The 19,856-nt window shown below is 48.7% G+C and overlaps 1 protein-coding gene across 6 annotated transcripts in view; it reads right to left on the bottom strand.

Annotated features, from left to right (window-relative positions):
* The window catches only part of CRACR2A (calcium release activated channel regulator 2A), a 128,187-nt gene that overhangs the window by 84,012 nt on the left and 24,319 nt on the right, over nt 1-19,856 (bottom strand). Inside the window, exon 2 of one of the 6 annotated variants that reach the window (XM_084766787.1) lies at nt 5,290-5,537. The exons of 3 other annotated variants lie outside the window; for them this stretch is intronic. The gene's annotated coding sequence lies outside the window, so the exon portion shown is untranslated. Of the gene's footprint in view, nt 1-1,089; nt 1,275-5,264; nt 5,538-19,856 lie in introns of those variants that run through there. 2 more of the 6 variants (XM_084766786.1, XM_084766789.1) reach the window with 2 other exon arrangements.

Raw genomic sequence — 19,856 nt, forward strand, 5'->3', positions numbered from 1 at the left:
ATATTTTGGGTGGGAGGGTCACAGGACCTTTTTTGTTGCTGTTTTTCCTTTTCCCAAAGTGACCATGTTAAGCAAGTCTTTTGTGAATATGTGCTTGTCCGTGTGTGCACACGTGCACATGCCTGCTTATGGAGATCAATCTCAAGAATCTTCCCTCAGAATCTGTCCACTTTGACTTTTGGTCTCTCATGCCACACTGGGGCCTTTCAGTTCAATAAGTGTTTGGAAATGTTTTAATCTAGACAGACTGCATGAGAGGAGGAAAGATCCCACCATCTCAAGACTTTGTCTTTATGCCACTTAGACTTGCCCAAACCAAAAGGGCTTCTGGCATAATTTCTCTGACAAATTACGACTCTGTCCTCTAGGGGGCAGCACCAACTTCATTAGGACTACAGCTCATTTCTGTAATGAGCAAAGCTGCAGGTCGGAGGTAAGTAGTATATTTTGATCTCTTTCCCATCACTGGTTCCTTGAGAACAGGAAAGGTACAGGACACATCTCTGAGTCACCATAGGGTTATCAGCACAGACACACACACTAGAAATTCCTGTCGTCAGAACCTCCCCCCTTCCCAGGACACTGATGTCCTTTTTAACCTGTAACAAGTACTTTCAGATGTCCCCTTCATCTGAAGCACAAGGAAGAGACCTCAGCAATCATTTGGGGGCTGTTGCAGTACCTTAATTTTCTAGAAACCCCTTGCCAGCACCAGCTGTGGCTGCAGACCAGACCATTGTCTGAGAAACAGCAGGCTCCCTCCTGCTCTGCCTGCAGGCTGCTGTGGTTTGTTAACGCCACACTCAGAGAAAGAAAACACAGAAAGCAAAACCCCAGTTATTCAAAGATAACCACAGATTCCAGATGCTGCTGTAAGTAAACTTGGGGCTGTGGGATAGAGTGGGCTGGGCTGGGCTGGGCTGGGGACGTTGCATCAGTACAAAGCCACAAAAGCAACAAGCAGCCCCAGCCAGCGAGTCTCAAGATCCCATCTCTGGGGACAGTTGCAGAATACTGCTACCCATCACTCATGCCTGTCTGGTTCTGACCCGTCGCTCCTCTGTCCCGTGACTGTCTGGGCTTTGTTACCTTCATTGGGAAGAGGTGAGTGTCCAATGAGGAGGTCACACAGCTGACAGGCAGAAAAGAGGATCAATCGATCGATCAAGAATGAGAAAAACGGAAACCAGGCTCAGCCCATCTATCTGACAGGCTGGACCAGTCAGTCTCCAGGGAGTTCAGAGCCTCCAGAGTGTGGCCACTGTCACCGTGTCATGGACAGTCATCAGAGCTGTGGGCAGGATGGCTCAACACCTTAGCTCACAGCCTCCACTTCCGGACCCCCACTTCCTTCCTCCACCATGCACTATACAAAAGAAAGAAGAAAAAAAAAAAGACTCAAGACAGCCAGAAACTCTCTCACCTCCTGACTTCAGGGCGAATCCTTTTCTTTTGCCTCTTTCAGGACCCAGCTGACAGACAGCTGCCCCTCCAATGCCACATTTACCTGGTAACACTGCAGCTTTCTGTTGCCCTGTCCTAAAGGAGCGCTAAGCACCAGAATGTGACTCTTTCATCTTATCTCTCTCAAAGCCAGCAGGGTTCTGGCATGCAGAGGTTGCTCAATACATATTTGGGGTCTGAAGAAGCAAAGAGAGTGAAACAAACTATGAAAGTGACAGATTGCAAAGAGTGAGTCCAGAGGCCTTCTTTGGGGGCATGTCTTAACTTCATCATGGCCATTGTCACCAAAGCACATGGCATTATTGATGACACCTTTAGAGAGTGAGAAGTTTAATTATAAACCACACTTGTTTCCCCCTGCGAGGCACAGAATTGGTTATCTTAAACTTCAAGCCACAGAGCCATAAAAAATATGGGTTCTGATTCTAGCCCCATCCAGTCTGAGCTATGGATAGTGGTGAGACTTTGCTGGTGCTATGTCCTTGTCTGATGTCACCCCTCATGAGGCTGTGGTGTCCCAGCATGGACTAGTGCATTTGAATGCTTTGTCCCCAGCCTGTGATGCTGCCTTGGAAGGTTCTGGAACCTTTTAGATGTGAGGCTTAGTCAACAGATGTTGACAGATGGTATGGCTGGCCAAAGCTCTCAGTTTCCTGGGATGACGGATGACGAGAGCAAGCCATGCCACAGGCTCCCACCACCAAGGACTGAAGTCTTATAGAAGCCTCCTACATGCCTTCCCCACAAAATAAATCCCTCTGCTTTTTACATTAGTTCTCTTCAAGTATTTGACTGCAGCAAAGAGAAAAATAAGTAGCACATGGTTCTACCCATTTTTGCTGGTGGTTACTAATGCTAGAACAACCAGACCACCCAGTACCTCATGACACAAACCCAGCTCACAGTGTAAGGCAAAGAAAGAGATGGTCCAGTTAGTCAAAGGAAACAGAATAATCCCATTTACAAAGAAGCTAGTCTTCCCCCTTTGGGGCTGAGCACATCAGCCTCCTCGGCTCCCACTTTCCATTGTGGATGATGTTAAGCAGTAAGAGTATTTCCTTCTTAATCTCACTGAGACACACAGGCCATCAGCACTGGCTCAACCATGAGATGCAGGAAGAGGTGGTAGGGAAGATGTCAGTTGGAAGTAGGCTAGTATTACTTACAGAGACAGCTGCCATCTGGCCCCACCAGTTGCTAAGAGTGCTATTAGAAGCCAAATTATTGGTCCTTTGGCTATTTCAAAGGTAAGTCAGAAATTTTAAATATTATACATGTTCAGACACAATACAAAAAGGCAATGAACTCAGGGCAGCATTACCCATAACACTAAATGACTTAAAATACCCCAGCAGCCATACAGTGGGGCACAATGCAATGAGGATGCTCCTAGCTGCACATGCAGCTCGGTTGGTAGAGGACTTGCTGTGGGATACACAAGCCCTGGGTTTGATGAGCAGTAAACTGGGCTGCAGGGATACACACCTGTGATCCCAGCAAACAAGGTCATTCTTGACCACAAAGTGAGCTCAAAGTCAGCCTGGGCCGTAGGAGACACTGTCTCAACAAATCAAAGACAATGAGGAAGATCCGACAGGGAGAAAGGAAGGGGAGTCAAGTGGTACAGGTGAGGTTTAAAAGAAGGATGGATAATATGCTATGACTATACAGTGAGGAAACAGGGTAAAGTGAGATCTGCCTGCAACCCCAGCACAGTCGGAGGCAGGAGGATTTTGAGCTTGATGCCACCCTGGGATAAAAGTACCTGCTAATGACTTGAGTTTGATCCTCAGGCCCCATATTGACTCCACTGGTGCACTGTCACACACACACACACACACACACACACACACACACACACACACACACAAATAATAAAATACATTTAAAAACAAAACAAGTACGGCAGGATACATTAGCAACTACTATAAAGCCTACTAGGGACAGGTCAGGATGCGTAAATGAAACAGGGACAATAGCTCACTAAACACCTCTGTAATAACTTGATTTTCTACCACTGTGCCTGAAAACAAAGCAAGCACTATGAAGCACCTAGGCTTCAGGCTGCCTGGTGCCTCGGGCCATGCCCTTTGCACTGAGGACTCCCTGAATGGCATGGCGCAAAGATGACAGCAGAGAGGCTGAGCTTTAGATTTGGGGAGCACCAGGTCCCTCAATATCTGACATCTGGAACTCCCTGGATTGCCTAGTAGGACTTGACTAAGCTCTCCTCCCCCAGGGGTAAGGGACCCCTCCACAGTTTTCTAGAGGAGATACTGCCTGAAGTTCTTTCAGGACTCAGCTCCTCAAAACAGTGGGGAGTTCTGAGGTCTCCAGTGCCGGGCAGGTGGCATTTCCAAGAGTTCCTCAACATTTAAGGCTGCCTTGTTCTTTTCTGTCACATTCCCTGTCCCACTTGTCCTATGACATGGCAAGGGACAGGAGGGGACAGTTCCTCATCTAGAGCACTGTACTGTGGGGTGCTCCCTTGGACCCCAGCTGTAGCACACTTCTGGAGACTAGGATACTGTTGACACACTCACCCTCAGCACCCCCTATGTCCTTCTCCTTGTCACAGCGAACAAATGGATGTCATTGGTCTGAATTTTGACCTCAAAAGGAAGAGGCTCTCGGGTAGTTCTAGCGTTTACCCTTGGATCTCAGAATGCAGTTTCATTTAGAAAGTAGGTTTCTGAGTGCAAATAGTTAAGCTGAGGCCAGGAAGGGGCCTCCAAGCAAACACGACTGTATTCTTATGAGCTGTCCCAGAAAAACACATACACACACACACACACACACAAGGATTCTAGAAAGTCATATGGGACAGAGACAAATTGGAGCAATATGACTGCAAGCTAAGGGACACCTTAGCCTGTTGCAGATGACCAATAAACCACTAACTAGCAGCTGGGGGTTGGGGGAGCAGCCGTACATCATAGAGAGAGCAAGACCCTGGGAGGCACCTTGATTTCACACTTCTAGCCACAGGCTCTGGGGGAGACAGGATGTTTGTGTTATAAATCACCCAGCTTGTATCTGCAACAACAGCCCTAGGAAAGTCAACCCGAGCCACCTCAGGTCTGATACTGTCACGTGCTCAACAGGGACTGATGACAATGCTGTGAAGGGAAACTCCAGAGTCTTGACTGGGGCCAGACTCTGTTTTATAGGAGAGCCTCAAGAAATCATAATTGAATACTGCCACTGTGGAGACTAGAAGAGAAATAAAATAAGTTCACCGATTGCTCTGAATGGATTGACATTCTGAAGGAAGATTCCAGAAAGACATAAAATACAACATCATGAGGCACAAATGAGTCTTGGCTCATATATTCTTGCCCTGCCACTGGTGCCCCCAGAAGCCTGTCTCAACTGCTTCCCACGCTGCCCCTTCCTGGCTTCCACCTCCCATGCCATACCCAGTGTCTGCAGAGGTACACTTTCCAGGTCTTCGCTGTCTGCCAGTTTCTGCATGTAGGGGACACCCTGCCTATGGCAAAGTCTCCCTCCCAGTGGCTTCCTACCTGCTCACTCTTCCTGGTGGAGGAAATAGGGCTTGGAGGGGACCATGACCCATCTGTAGTTCTAAGGGACTCTCTCAAGAAGACTGGAGAAGATGCAGGTGGGTCAGAAGTGTGCTTTAGAGTTGGCAGGGTTTTACACACACACACACACACACACACACAGAGAGAGAGAGAGAGAGAGAGAGAGAGAGAGAGAGAGAGAGAGAGAGGGAGAGAGAGCACAGAGATCCCTTTATTGGCAGTCAGAGCATTGATTTGGCCCAGGTTCCAGCATACCTGACATCCAAGAAGCTCCACATACCCCAAGAACAGCCTTATTCCCAGGCGCATACTTGCCTGGACTCCCCCCGGAGCTCCTTCTGAATCCCAGGGCTCTGAACTCTGGTTCTCCCAGGGTCCTCCAGAGCTGCTGTCCTGCAAGATATGTGGCATTCACCAGAGGTCCAGGCTGGGCTTGCGGAGGAAGAGCAGCGTTTGTCACAGGTCACCGCTGTCCCGCCCTTGATAAGCAGCCAGCCTCCTGAAGGCCACCTGAGGTCAGTGCACAGCCTGTGGGTAGACCAGAGGAAAGGGTTGCTTGCTTTGACTTTGAGAAATTCACTGTTGACTGACAGGGTGGAGCAGGCTTGGAGTAGCTGAGCCTTGATCCTGGAGCAAGCTTTGATCGAGACAGCTCTGCTTGCCTAAGCAGTTCCAGGCATCCCTTTTCTCTTTTCTCACACACTCTGGACTCATCATCCCTCAGGATGGCAACCTTATGGCCTGCCCCAGTCTCGGCCCATGAAAACAAACAAGACCCTGGTTATCAACAAGCAGGCTGAGCTCCTGCCCTGTTCTTCTCCCAGCATGAGACATTAGAAGGCTAGTGGGGGTGGGGGTTTACAGGCACCATTCGCCTGGCTCCTTCCTCTCATGGGTGCCGTGAAGGAACCTCAAGCCACGATGGTATCACTGAGTCATTGACCAGACACCTCCGTTCACTTTCCTCAGACATCCTGCTGTCTATGTAGTAACTGCCATCACTTAAATTCAGTGAGTTGAGTTTTTTGGGTGACCTACAGCTGACATTAACCAAAGTGATGTACACTCAGAGGCTCCTAAAATCATATTCTAGGGCCATAAACACAGGATGTTGATTGTAGCATCCCCAGACTTCAGTACCACAGGATCGTCTTTTCTTTCCTTCTTTTTTGGGGTACTCAGTCCTTTTTCATTTGGACCCATTTTACCATGCAATGATCCATGCTATAACATGTTCAAGTTCTGTATTTTATGACAACTCCTATGATACGTCACAATTTTTTCTGTGCCCCAGGAACTAAAAAAATGAAGCCTTGAAGATAGCAAGAAGATTATTTATAAATTTAAAAAGAAACAATGATTTAAATACATTTTATCCATTTTCTTGTTGATTTGCAGCACTTTAATCAACAACATAGGCAGGAAACAACCTCCATGTTCACTGATAGGGGAGTAAAGTTATGGTGAGATACACACACACACACACACACACACACACACACACACACACACACACCTCTCTGGGGCCCCACTGGCCATTCGGTCTATCTGAATTGGGAAGCTCCAAATTCAGTGAAAGACCCTGTCTCAAAAAATAAGCAGAGAACAACTGAAGACACCAGATGTTGACCTCTAGCCTACACATGCACACACATGCATTTGTACACTGACACACACACACACAGAGTCAAACATAGAAAGACAATGTTGTCGGTCTCACTTTCATGTGATATATGAAATTTGAAACTCACAGAAAAAAAACTAGAAGAGTGGTTGCCAGTGTCTGGGGGTGGGCGCATAGACGGGGAAAAGTTTGTCAAGTGGTGCAGCACTGCACTTAGGAAACGGGTAAGCTCTGGGGACCTGATGCACGGTGTGGTTGAGTGGAGCAGCCATGCTGGGTGCACACTTGGCCTGCTGAGAGACCATCTTCTTGTGGTTATTTTGTCCCTGGTGTCTCCAATCTTCTCTGCTACCTGCTAAGGACTCACGTTCACCCTATTTGTTAGTTACACCCCAGCATCCAGTGAAAATTCCGAGGTGGACAGATGTTCTCATTTGGAGACTAAACCTGTAATTCTGGCTCCTGCTAGCACCCTCCGTGGCTAGTAGCACCCTACTGAGCTCACTAGGACCGTCTCACTGCCAGCCCAGTGGCTTCCCTATGCCTTAAGAGCTGATGCAATAGCGATGCAATAGAAAAACCGTTGCCAGCAGTCTCTTTCTTCAAACCATTCCCCATCATTCCTCATCCTTTGGGACCTGAGGAGAGGGCTTTGTTCTGCCATACAGTCCCAGAAAAGATGCACCTCCTTGTCACATACTCAAAAGCAAAAGGGCCAAGAAACCAGGGACCAAAACCTCCAAAGCCATGAGTCACAACCAACTGTGTCTCTACCAGCTGGTTGTCCAAAGTGTCTGTTAGAGTAACAGAAAGCTGAGTAAGACCTGACTCTCTGCCTCATACCTACAGTCCTCTTGTGTTGTTTTCCACATTATTGCTTCTAATGCTCTATGGCACAGTAGGACAATCATAGATGATAATAATTACCTTAGCATTTCAAAATAACTAACAGAGAGCATTTTGAATATGCCCCCCCCACACACACACACATGCACAAATCATATATGTCTATTGTGGTTTGATCTGGAACATTCCCTACCTATAGACCAATGTGTTTGAACACTGGCTGGAGGAAGTAGATTGATATGGGTGGGCCCTGAAGGTTTGTAGGACAGCCCCACTTCCTGTCTGTGATGGTTAGGTGTGTTTGCTGCTCCTGCTGCTGCTGCTGATGCTGTTTAATCATTTGTATGTGTGTAGCTATGAGCATATAAGTACAACTGTCGACAGAAACAAAAGGTGCCACATCCCCCCTGGAGCTGGAGTTAGTCATAGATGTTTTTGAGCCACCTATTTGGTTGCTGGGAACTGAGTTCGGGTCCCCTGAGAGAGCAGTATTCACTCTTAACTGCTGGGCCATCTTTCCAATCCTCCTTCATCCTTTGGACATGGGGGGAGGGCTTTGTTCTGCCGTACACTCCCTGATAAGATGTATGACCTTGTCACATACCCAAAAGCAAAAGGACCAAGTGGCCAGGGACCAAAACCAACCTCAGAAATGGTCAGTGTTAAATGTCAGCTTACCAACCTAGAATCACCTGGGAAGAGCTCCTGAGTGAGTGAAGGATTGCCTAAAATAAGGCTGCCCTGTGTGGGCATCTCTGCGTTTTGATTGTTAACTGGTGTAGGATGTAGTGCATTGTGGGAAGCACCATTTTCTAGGCAGGGGCCACTGAACTGGATAAGAGTTTTTTGTTTGTTTGTTTGTCTAAGTAATAAGTAATGGAATGCAGGGAGCATTTTTAAGACAAGTTTTCTTCATGACCTTGGTGCTCCCTGGCTGGCTAGGTGGGCTGGTCAGTGATGCTCTCCCTGACCCCTCTCAGAGAACCAGCCTGCACTGAGTGGAGTCCTGGAGAGCTGACCTCAGGGCCTCACTCCTGTATAGAGAGCAGTTTCCCCATTGAGCTGCCTTTGCACTCCCAAGAGAATGTTTTAAAAGCAGCAAAGAGGTTTTGTCACTTGACAGTGGTTCACATTTGAGTAGCTTGCTTCTCCTCAGCAACAAGCATTCCAAGAGAGGGTGGTGAAACCCTTCCAACACGAGAAACAAGAGGAAAATGGCGCTGGCCAGGAATAAGAACAAAAACTGCCGCATTTGGCCCTCGCTGGAAGAGAGTTTCTTAAATGTATTTCAGAGAGGAAGAGAGATGACCTAAGATCTGAGATTAAGAGGAGAGAAAACAAAAAGGCTTTCTTCTGTGTGTCTTGAGGAAATGGCAGATTTGTTGTAAGATATAATCGTATCTCAGTGCATCTCTTACTGTCCCAGGAACTTGAGCCGAGTTACACAAGCCACACAAGTACATTTCTTCATCATAAAAACTCCTACAGTGGTGTCAGGCACGCACGGGCTTTGTGAAGAATAAATAAAGCAAATACACATGAAATAGTCCCTGCACAGCTTCTGATCTGGAAAGCGAATCCCTTTGAAAATGGATGAATAAACATACAAGCCATATACGGCTCTCGACAAGGACTGCATGCTTTGTAGCCAGCCCTTCATGTTATGTGTGTCTGCTGCGGAGCCCACTAACACTTCTATCACTGCGGGTTCTATCCTTGGATCTTTTAAATAAACACACCTATGTCTTCTTTACTTAAGAAAATTTGCAACTGTACATGGGTTCACTGAAGGAATGCAGTACTCCAAATTCCAGTTTAACTCTGTTTTAAAGTAAGCCATTGCCTAGGTTTTATGGGGTTATAAAATCCGTAATGGCCCACCCACAGTGCAGCCAAGCCTCTCCTGTCCACCCTCTTTCCCCAAAGCTCTGCCTCCAGCTAGAAGACTCAACTGGTACAACCCCATCCTGAAGGAGATCGTCTCCTCCACCACCATCCCTGTCCCCTCCCATGCCTTGGCTCTCAGTTTCGTTAAGAGCTAAAAAGGAGAGATGGCTCAGTGGTTAAGAGCACTGCCTGCTCTTCCAAAGGACCCGGGTTCAATTCCCAGCACCTACATGGCGGCTCACAACTGTCTGTAACCCCCAAGATCTGACACCCCCACACCAACGCACATAAACTAAAATTAAATAAAATATTTAAAAAAAAAAGAGCTAAAAAGGAAGAGGAAAGCCCAAGCAACAAGAAGGGCCAGCACAGGTTTCTTGGTTCTCTGTCATTTGCCCTGCAGTCCCAAGACCAGGGCTGACACCCTGACAGAGCTATTTGATGTCCCTCTGTCTTTAGGCAAACCATTCGACATCTCTAACGGTCTCCTCATCATCACAGACACAATAATTTGATCTTATTTGTGGAGCATTTTACAGCTCGGAGACTACATGTTTCCACTGCTGTAATTTCACTTGAAATGCTAAATGCATCATCGAGTGTATCAGACCTAGTGTTAAAACCTGTGTTTTGCTATAAAAATTGAAAAGAAGGGCTTGGCAAACGCAGTGTGAGCAGGAAATAGCATCAATGGTAGAAAGCATCACTCTTATTATGTACGCTGTGGTGGGAGGGGACTCTGCAGCCCTTGTGCCTGGACTTGAATTCTAACTAGTGTTGCCAACCTGACAGATTCTAAAATCACCTAGTGAATGGGCCTCTGGCCATGCCTATCGGCAGTGCATGGGGGGAGGGGCGTGTAGTTATCTTGAATGCACTAGCTAAGGTAGGAAGACCTGCCTACCATGGGTGGCAACACTCCCCAGCAGGTGTGCTGAGTCCAGCATAAAGTGGAGAAAACAAACTGCATGATGGGAATCTTCCACTGCTCTCCCCTCCCTGCCTATGGATGCAGTACGGCCATCTACTTCAAGGCCCTGCTGCCTTGACTTCCTTGCTACGATGGATTAGGCCTTGAACTGTATAAACCCAACCTTCCTTAAGCTGCTGTTGTCACAGTATTTTTGTCACAGCAGCACGACAGTGACTAAGTCGCTGTGTGACCTTAAGTGTGTGGCTATGCTGCTTTAGTGTCCGTTTCCCCCTCATCATACAGAGGTTCACACACAGTGAGCACCAAGTAAACAGGACTGACAGGATCTATATCCCGTCACGTGAACGGACCTCCAGCTGTCCCTATGTACTCCCTGGAACCCCTCTTTTACCCGAGATGTGGCCTCCACCCTCCACACCCCTCAGCAAATATTTGCAAAAGGAGGGAGGAGTCTCTGGCTGTCAGGACACACTGCAGTTCACTGTTACAGCCTCAGGTTTTGTACTCTGTGAAATTCCTCCTAGGTTTCACCAGGGTCTCAGCTACAGCGGATGGAACCCACGGTTCCAGAGAGCCTAAATCTCTTCCTCCTGAGTCCTGATTTGACAGGCTGGCAATTCTGCACTATGCGGCAGTAACCGAGCCTCGGTGTCCTCGCTGAACTATGCAAGTTACTGTAAGGACAAAAGCCATGGAGGACTGAGCCAGCAGTGACTGGTTTGTCATATGACGCAGATCATTGCTGTAGCTCAACATAGTGTGGCTGGGAACTCTAAGGCCACAGAAGAAGATAATTCTCATTTTAAAGGCTTGCAAGTTGCACCGTTGCTACTTTCCTGTAGTCCCAGCACCTGGAGACTGGGAGACCTGAGGCAGGAGGATTTCATATTCTAGCCTACACAGTAAGACACAATAAAAAAAAAATAACAAAAAAACAAAAAACAAAAACAAAAACCAGAAACAGCAAAACAAAACAAAAACTTAAATGGCTAATTAAAAAGTTTATTTTGGGTAAAGGCTTTCACATTGCCACCACCTAACCATGTCTTTATAGCTATAGCCTCCCTCAGAGACATGATGGACCCTTATTTCATAACTGAGATGCCTGTGAGCCACTATAGGGCCAAGCTATAGCTGGTCTTCTTGCCAGCACCTTATGCTACTGGTGGGCCCAGCTCCTCTGCTGAGCTCCGGGATTTGCCTGCCCACCTGCCTGCTTCCGACGTTCTGAGGAAACAGCATCAAGATTCCCATCCCATTGCTTCATGCATTGAGATTGGGACCAGGCAGGAGGGCAAGAAACATGGCAAAAAGTTCAATTTATGTCAGAGTCTAGAAAATGGGAGCTCTCCCCCAGGAGCCTGCTTGAGGGCTTCTGGAGCCTTCCCGAAGCTTATAGGCCAAGCATCATCAGCCATGCAGGAGACAGAGTGTCCTTTGAGCAAGGGCACATCAGTCAGCTGTTGACATCACTACGTTCATTAATTAACACCTCTTGCTAGGGCCTCTCTGAGACAACTCAGCCCCAGAGGTTTTACATGCTGCAGACAGAGGCCTCAGTGGGTGGCTGCAGGAAGTGGGTGTACATATAAATGGGGCTGGTGCTGAGGGACCCAGGTCTAAAGTATAAACAAGTGGCTTTGGCCTTGTAACATGACTGCATTACCAGAGAACTGAAAGGAGTCAACAGAGAGCATGTTATTCAAAGGATGACCTTGTGGTCTTCCCTTCTACTGTAGGGAGCCAGGCTGGTGCAGGGGGACTAGTGACACAGGTGAGGGGCCTGTGGTGTGGGTGGTCCCACTAGGACCAAACATAGGAAGCCAGATCCTGAGGCTTGTTGTGCTCTCTGGTGAAGTGGAGATGCTAAGACACGGCTGACATGACACATGAACTTCTCCTAGGCATAGAACTGTAAAGGTGTGCTGAGTAGCTGGCTACTTTCCCTGAGAGTTAAGCTTCACCTACGAAGTCAGAGCCCTCGTGCTTAGCCCGAGCAAGCCTAAACCCTGTAGCCAAACTTTTAAACTACTTTATTAAGTTCTTCTCCCTACTGCCCTTTCCCACCTTTATTCTACCCTTCCAAACCACCCGCCCTCAAACACACACATAGGTAGGAGAGAAAGGTTAGAGGGGAAAGGGGGCATCGATATTGACGATGCCTGCTGGTTAAGGGTGTCAAGTTCCTTGGGGCAGGATTGCCATCAGGATATCCAATTTCTCCCTCTCATCTCTTTGTGTACATCCACTTGACAAACCTCAATCAACAGCGCCGGCAGCCCCTCTCAGGGCTCTTGCATTCATACACCTTCTCAAGAGTCCCCAAAATCCCAGCACTCAGGAAGGCAGAGGCAGCTGATCTCTGTGAGTTTGAGGCCATCCTGGTCTACAAAGCAAGTCTAGGATAGCCAAGGCTGTACAGAGAAACCCTGTCTCAAAAAAACCAAAAGAAAAGAGTGTGTGTCCCCAAAATTCTAAATAAACATCATACACTTGGAGAAACTATCTGCAGCTGGCAAAATCACAACCCTGCCAGACCACAAGGCAAATCATAGTCAGCTGCTGTGGACAAACTGAAGCAGCCCCATATCCCACACCTGGGACTAAAACAAAAACATATTCCCATAACATTTCTTTTAAAGAAACCAAAATTCTCACTACAGAGCCCCTAGAACCTGAGTGCTGGGAGACACAACCAGGGGAGGGTGGGGCAGGGCGGGGGCGGGTGTCTATGGTGAGGTCATGACCAGCAGCAGGAAATGGCACATCATGGGAGATGAACAGACCAGAAAGAGCCTGCTCAAGAAACAGGATGTGGAGCCGGTATTGTCTGTGGCCAGGACACACTCTGAGAATAAGCACCTTTTACCTGAGCAAATGCAGAGTCAGACTACAGCAACATAGAAAGAGGTGACAGGAAAACCACCTGCGAATGGGAAGAGGCCTGGTGTCCCAGACACTGCCTACCGGGGAAGATCCAGCAATTCTCCGGGGACTGGAGGAGACCATGGTCAAGGCTGAGCTCACGCCTGTATAATATGCGTGTGATTAGTGGAAAAGCTTAATTTAGTAGTTTGGTAAATTCCATTAGCAGCTTATCTGTGGCGTATAATTAAGCTATTTTTAAGCAAATCCTTTTGGCTCAAGGCTCCAGTTACGAATCTTAATGGAACATGGTTCACATAATCTATAAGCCAGTCTGTCAGATGGTAGAATATTTTGAGTAGATGCTAAGGTGCCAAGGAAAACGGTTTTGTTGGTTTTTATAGTTGTGCCCCTGTCTAGACCAATGAAGGGAACTGGTGAGCCCAGAGTGAGTCCTGGCACTGAGGCCATCTTGCTGAGAGGGAAGCTAAGACCCCATGTCAGAGAGGGATGTCCAGCAGCCAGTGTTAAATCCAACATACACACACACACATACACACACACACACACACACACACACACACACACACACACACACAATCCCAGCCCCAAGCCAACCAAAGAGATAGAAACCAATAGTATAAGGCAGAGCTTGAGTGAGCTTTTTACTGTGGGTCTGTGGGAAAGGTGGCATCAGGAGATGGCAGGTCTCTGTGCCATGGTATCCATCTGGCAGACAAGAGAGCTCTCCACCTTCTCTTTCTTTTCCTTCCCCCTCGCTCTCCCTCCCTTCTACCTTTCCTTTGCTCTTCATTGCATACTGCCCCCTTGCTATGTAGCTCAGGCTGACCTTAAGCTGAAGACCCTCCCAAGCACTTGGGTTTACTGAGGATAACTATCAACCCATCTCCTAGAATACTTCAAGTCCAAAAAGCTACTCCAGGCCGTAGCACCACAGCAAGATGCAGGGCAGGGTAGGCTTTTCCCATTCAGATGGCCCCACCCACAGGAATTAAACTCCGAGAACCTGGTCCCCTCACCTCATGCCTGCCCTGAGCTCATCTGGGAACCATGGCTGCTGTCTCTGTCAGGAAACTTCATCTGGGGGGTTGAGGGTTGGGAGGAGCCTCTGACCTTACAGTCCTGCCCAGAGCACACAAAGACCAGATTTAATACACTGTCTCAGGAGGCAAGCCGTGCATTTGACAGAGGAAATGGCCAAGGAGCTGAGCTGCTTGGGTTCAAATCTCAGCTCAGTCCCTTACTAGCTGTGTGTCCTTGGGAAAGTTAGTCCACATCTGCGTGTCCTAGTCCCTTCTTGTGTAGGCAATAACCATAGTGCGAAACTCACAGGCCTCTTAAGGACTGGATGAGTATACCTCCACCAAGCTCTGAGCCATGTGTGGGGCATGACTCTGCATCCAACCTCAGCTGTGGGGAAAAAAATGGTTCCCTCCCCCACCTGTACCCTCAAAGCATCCCTCCCAGCAGGCTATTTGATACAGGCTGTGTGGCACAGGTCCATCCATAGACCAAGAGAGCCCTGGCTCGATCCAGATTGACCCAGGCCTCCACACCAAGCAATCTCTAAAGTAAATAAAGTGAAAAATAAAGCAATCTTCCAGGTAATAGGAGATTTTCCTCTTGCCTGCACTGGTAATTGAGCCATTGCAGCCAGTCTCCTACTTTCCTGCGGGCTCCTGAGAGTTAGTTAAAGGGGGAATGAAGCTGGCAGCCTGGTCAGAACCATAAATGCAGCTGCTTGGAGGAAGGGTTCCCAACTGGCTGCTAAGTGGGTCCTGGTGCACCTGCAGCTCCCGTGCCGAGCCTTACCCATCTCCCTCCTCTGGCTAGCTCTGGCAGAGAACAGAAGTCACAGATCCCAAGGGTACAAGGAGCATCGGCATGTTGAGCCCACCCAGGCTCAGTGTCAGATGAAGGACCACTTCTCGGCTGTAGCTTAGATAGGCAGTGAACTGCTCCCTTTAATCCACATGGAAAGATGAAAGGACAGGATAGACCCAACACACACACTGTGGACTGTGCTGGGAACTGAACCCAGGGCCTGTGCTGTGTACACGAGGCAAAGCTCCACACTGAGCAATATCCTCAGCCTTTGTTTGTGTGTGTGTCTTTATTTGTTTGCTTTGAGACAAGGTCTCAATGTGTAGCTTAGGTTTGTCTAGAACTTTCTACGTGGCCCAGGCTGACCTCCGATTCGAGACCCCCCTGCCTCAGTCTCCTGAGTACCTGAAACGACAGGCACGTACTGCCATCCCTAGCAAGAATGTGGAATCTTGAGTTAAGTCCTGTATTAGAAGTAGGAGCATCAGAAAGCATATAGGTCTAGCTAAAGTCATTAGTGTAGCTCCCAAAGGGTTGACTCCTAGTGTCTTTATTAAAAAAAAAAAAAGGGGAGAGAGACACACACTGCCCTCCCTCTTGCTATGTGGTACACTGTCCCACCGTAATGGTTAAATAGTCATCATCAGCCAGACTGGATTTGGGATCACCTAGGAGATACATCCTTGGGTGTTTCCAAAGAGTTTTAACTGAAGGGGGAAGGCCCATCCTGCACGCAGGCAGCGCTGTTCAGTGGACAGGGGTTCTGAACCTAATACAAAGGCGAGACCTAGTGGACATCGGAGTTCATCTCTCTCTGCGTCCTGGCTATGGATCAGCATGACCAGCCGCCAGCACTCCTGCTGCCACAGCTAGATCTAATCTTACTAAAATGTTTTCTCTGCCATAATGGACTGGACCCTCAAACTGGGAGCCAACACCAGCCCTCCCAATTGCTGTTGTCCAGTGTTCTGTCACAGCACTGAAAAGACTGAGCTGTCAGACTCAAGTGACCCAGACACGGAGCCAGTGGGGCCTTCAGGACCTTGGACTTGAGACCTCCAGATCGATAAGCCATATTAAAACTGTTTTCCTTCAGACATACAGAGTCTGGTGTTACGTTACTACCTATAGAAAATGAACTGATACAAGCCCCCTCCCATGAACCTTACCTCCTAGTCTATCTCAGGTAAGGCACCTTTTTGAGTGACCTTTGGCCTACGCGTGGCAATGGAGACCCGGAAATAGGAACTTGCTCCTACTTTTCAGAATCTTCTAGAAATGTGTGAGTGTGGTAGAGCATCCTGGAGTCTGGCTCCACCCACCCTGAGCCGACTGCCATTGCAGATCCCTCCCTCGGTCACCTGTCCAGGATGTGTCAACAAGCAGCAGGAGGAGAAAGTGGCCTGCTGGCATTCTCAGGAAGCCAGAGCAAGGCGCCAAAACAAATTGACATAGGGAACACGTTCTCTGCAGAAGAACCTGCTGGGAGAGGAAATAACACGCTCAGCAAGCCGGGGCGGGAGGGGGGGGCACCCAAAGACGACTTTGCCCACACAGGAAAGGGCCATCAGGACCCCTTCCTAACATTAGCCTTCAGGAGGCATCAGTTTACCTTCATCAATCCCCAGTAGCCTAGTCTGACAGGACACAGCACTGCCAGGCCAGAATACAGGAGGCCAATGGCCAAGCCCAACTGTGCAGAGCTGGCCGAGCATGACGCCCAGCATGCGCTTCCTCCTGTGGCCACAGGTAAAGTCACACAGAAGGAGCCATGTAGAGTAGCTGAGAAGGGAGACAAAGCCTGGAAGGAAACGCTGGAGTCCCTATGGGGAAAAACGCTGCTTACGACAGGGGCTCTGAAACAGCCCGTTAGCCTGGGCTTGTAGCCTGTCTCCGCCATTGCCGTTCAAAGAGAGCGGAGGATGGAAAGACATGTGGACAGCGTGGTTCACCTGCCCTCCACTCCCCAGTTAACTTTTCAGCAAAATGGGGTAAGAGGTTTTACTAGGTGGGGTGTGCTGAAGCTTCTGCCAAGAAAATAGCCAGAAAGCACCTGCGACCCACCCATCACATCCTGGCTGGGTCGTCATGAGGACCATCCGAATGGCAGGATTCGTGTTCTTTTGGTGTTCTCCCTGTCACTCCCTGAGTGTCCTGGTTCATAAAGTTGCCCTGCCTTTGTATGAATTACGTCAACCTGGTTATCTGTCTGCTTCCTGAGTGACAGAGACCCAAGGATTCTAATGATGTCCCCAAAGTTGGCTCTGCCTTGGCCAGCACGCCATGGACCCTGTTAACTCTTGTCTTTTTCCTCCCCACTTGATCTTTCCTTCCCCTGCTCCCACAGTCACTCCTTTGAGGCTTCGTCTCTGTCTGTGCTATAGGGCTTTGTAGGTTCATACACAAATCTCATTTTCACTGGGGGGCAGGGGGGAGGGGCACTTCCTGATCCTGCATACTGCAATGGGTTAGCTTCTAGCTCTCTCAGTAAACTGTGCCTTGTCAAACTACTCTTAGAAGAAGCAAGGTTTGGAGAGGTCAAAGTGATATGAACACCAGAAGGACAATGTGTGCTGAGGTGTGTGTGTGTGTGTGTGTGTGTGTGTGTGTGTGTGTGTGTGTATGTGTTATGTGTTTATAGTATTTTATGTGTGTGGTGTGGTGTGTGTCTGTATATGTGATATGTGTTTGTGTGGTTATATATGTATGCATATGGTATACTGTGTGGTGTGTGTGGTGTTTGTGGTGTGTGTATGTGTGTGTGTGTGGTGTGGTGTGTGTCTGTATATGTGATATGTGTTTGTGTGGTTATATATGTATGCATATGGTATACTGTGTGGTGTGTGTGGTGTTTGTGGTGTGTGTATGTGTGTGTGTGTGTGTGTGTGTGTGTGTGTGTGTGTGTGTGTGTGTAGTGTTTGTAAGCTGAAGAAAAGAGAACATCAGCTAGAACTGGTCAGGTTACATACTGCCCGAGGGCTGTGTAGAGCAAGTCTGCAGGCTGCCCCCAGGGCTTTGTAGAGCATGTCTGTAGGCCTCTCTCTAACACAGTTGTCTCCACATGGAGGAGGAGTAGGCAAAGCCTGAGAGTTGGAAGCCGCAGAGTCTAGTCCCATATCTGTCAGTCACTGACAACTGACAAAGACTGTGCTTTTTTTCTAAAGTTTCACTTTACCCATCTGTCTTTCCAACACCCAATGCTGTGACCCCTGTGGCTGCCTCACACAGCAAGGCATGATATTCTGCGGCTATATATTTATCCTTTTTATGGGGAGAGAACCAGGCTCTGGGAAGCTATGATACACAGAAGAAACTCTCCCTCAAGGCATCCCCTGTGCCTTACAATCACTGTGTGTGGGCGGAAAGCAAGGAGTGCTGGGAACTCAGAGAGTAATGCAGAGCCCCCTGGAGGCTACCTGACATCTTCACCTCCTGCCAAGCATCTCCAAGGCACCCTGGCCAGTGCTCAGACAGCCTGTCTGTTGGCTCATGGTCCCTCCCAAGAACAAGTCATGAGGGCCCACCAAGTTCCTGTCCCGAAGCTGGGCTTGCCACAGGTTGAGCTGACAAAAGACAAGTCTCTCAACAGCCCCACACCCAATGCCAGGCATGTGTGTGGACAGAGGACACATTTCGGGGGTCAGTTTTCTCCTTTCACCACATAGGTTCCAGGGATGGAGTTCAGGTCACTGGGTGCAGCACCCAGCGCCTTCACCTATGGGGGCATCCCACAAGCTCCCCTCTCTTCCTTAGCACCTGGGTCCTGCCACTTGGCTACTGACTTACTTGGTTTACTGGGTGGGTTTTCCTCTGGTCTCAGATCCATGCCCCCCACATATCTGCTGTGTGACCTTGGGAAAACCTCTCTGACTCTAGGTTCTTCCTCTACAGTATGGGGGCAATAATGATCTCAGGGGAGTTGCTGCTGGGATAATTAAACAAGGCTATTGAACCCCCAGCTACACCCACCCACTCACCCCCTCTTTGTATAACATCTCTGGTAGCACCCCTTACTCTGCATTCCCACCAGCCCTGCTCAAGCTTGCATGGTCACCTTCCCAGGTCTCTTGCAGCTTTGAGCAGCCACGGCTTCCATCTATAAGGCCATCACAGTACCCCGCGCCCCAGGAGTGATGATACAGCTCAGATTCTTTGGTCAAACACTCAAGGCCCTCTGCCCTCTGCCCTCTGCCCCAGCCAGTGCTCCTTAATGTACTGAGCTTGTCAATACTTATCCTGGCTCCTCAGCACAACCTCCATTTCTTAGCTCAGGTGTCCCTGTCACTGAAGCATCCAGACTCAGCCCCCTCCTCAAGAACCAGACCGACAGCCACGTTCAACTTGTAGCAGCCTCACTCCTTCCAGAAGGAAACAGCCCGCCTTCCTCCAGCCCTCCCTATGTCCACAGTGTAGTATTACTGAGAGACCAAGGGACCTGGGGAGGCCACATCTCTTTTGTTAGCATCCCCAAATAAAAAAATTGTAAGGTAGCTTTTGTGGGAGAATACTATCCGCAAGGACATGCATGTTTATTCAGCCTGAAGAGGGCCATGAACCTGGCCCCTCAAATTGAACTCTGACTTCATAGGGAACAAACCATCCCACTGCGCACCCCTGTGCCTGCAGCACTAATAAAAGACTGCTTTTTATGTATTGGCTTCTGCCAGAGATAAAGGCCTCACCACCTTATGTGATGTGCCAATCAGATGCTTCCTCCAGACTGTCACCTCTGTGGACATCCACTCATTGATGCGTTCTGCCTGATTTTGTTCACAGAGGCAAACAAGTCAGGTCCCCCGCCATCGTCGTTGTCACGCCCCCGCCTCCCCCCCTCCACTATGTAGTT

The sequence above is a fragment of the Acomys minous genome (assembly GCF_964271855.1).
Source record: "Acomys minous genome assembly, chromosome: 17".
NCBI lineage: Eukaryota > Metazoa > Chordata > Mammalia > Rodentia > Muridae > Acomys > Acomys minous.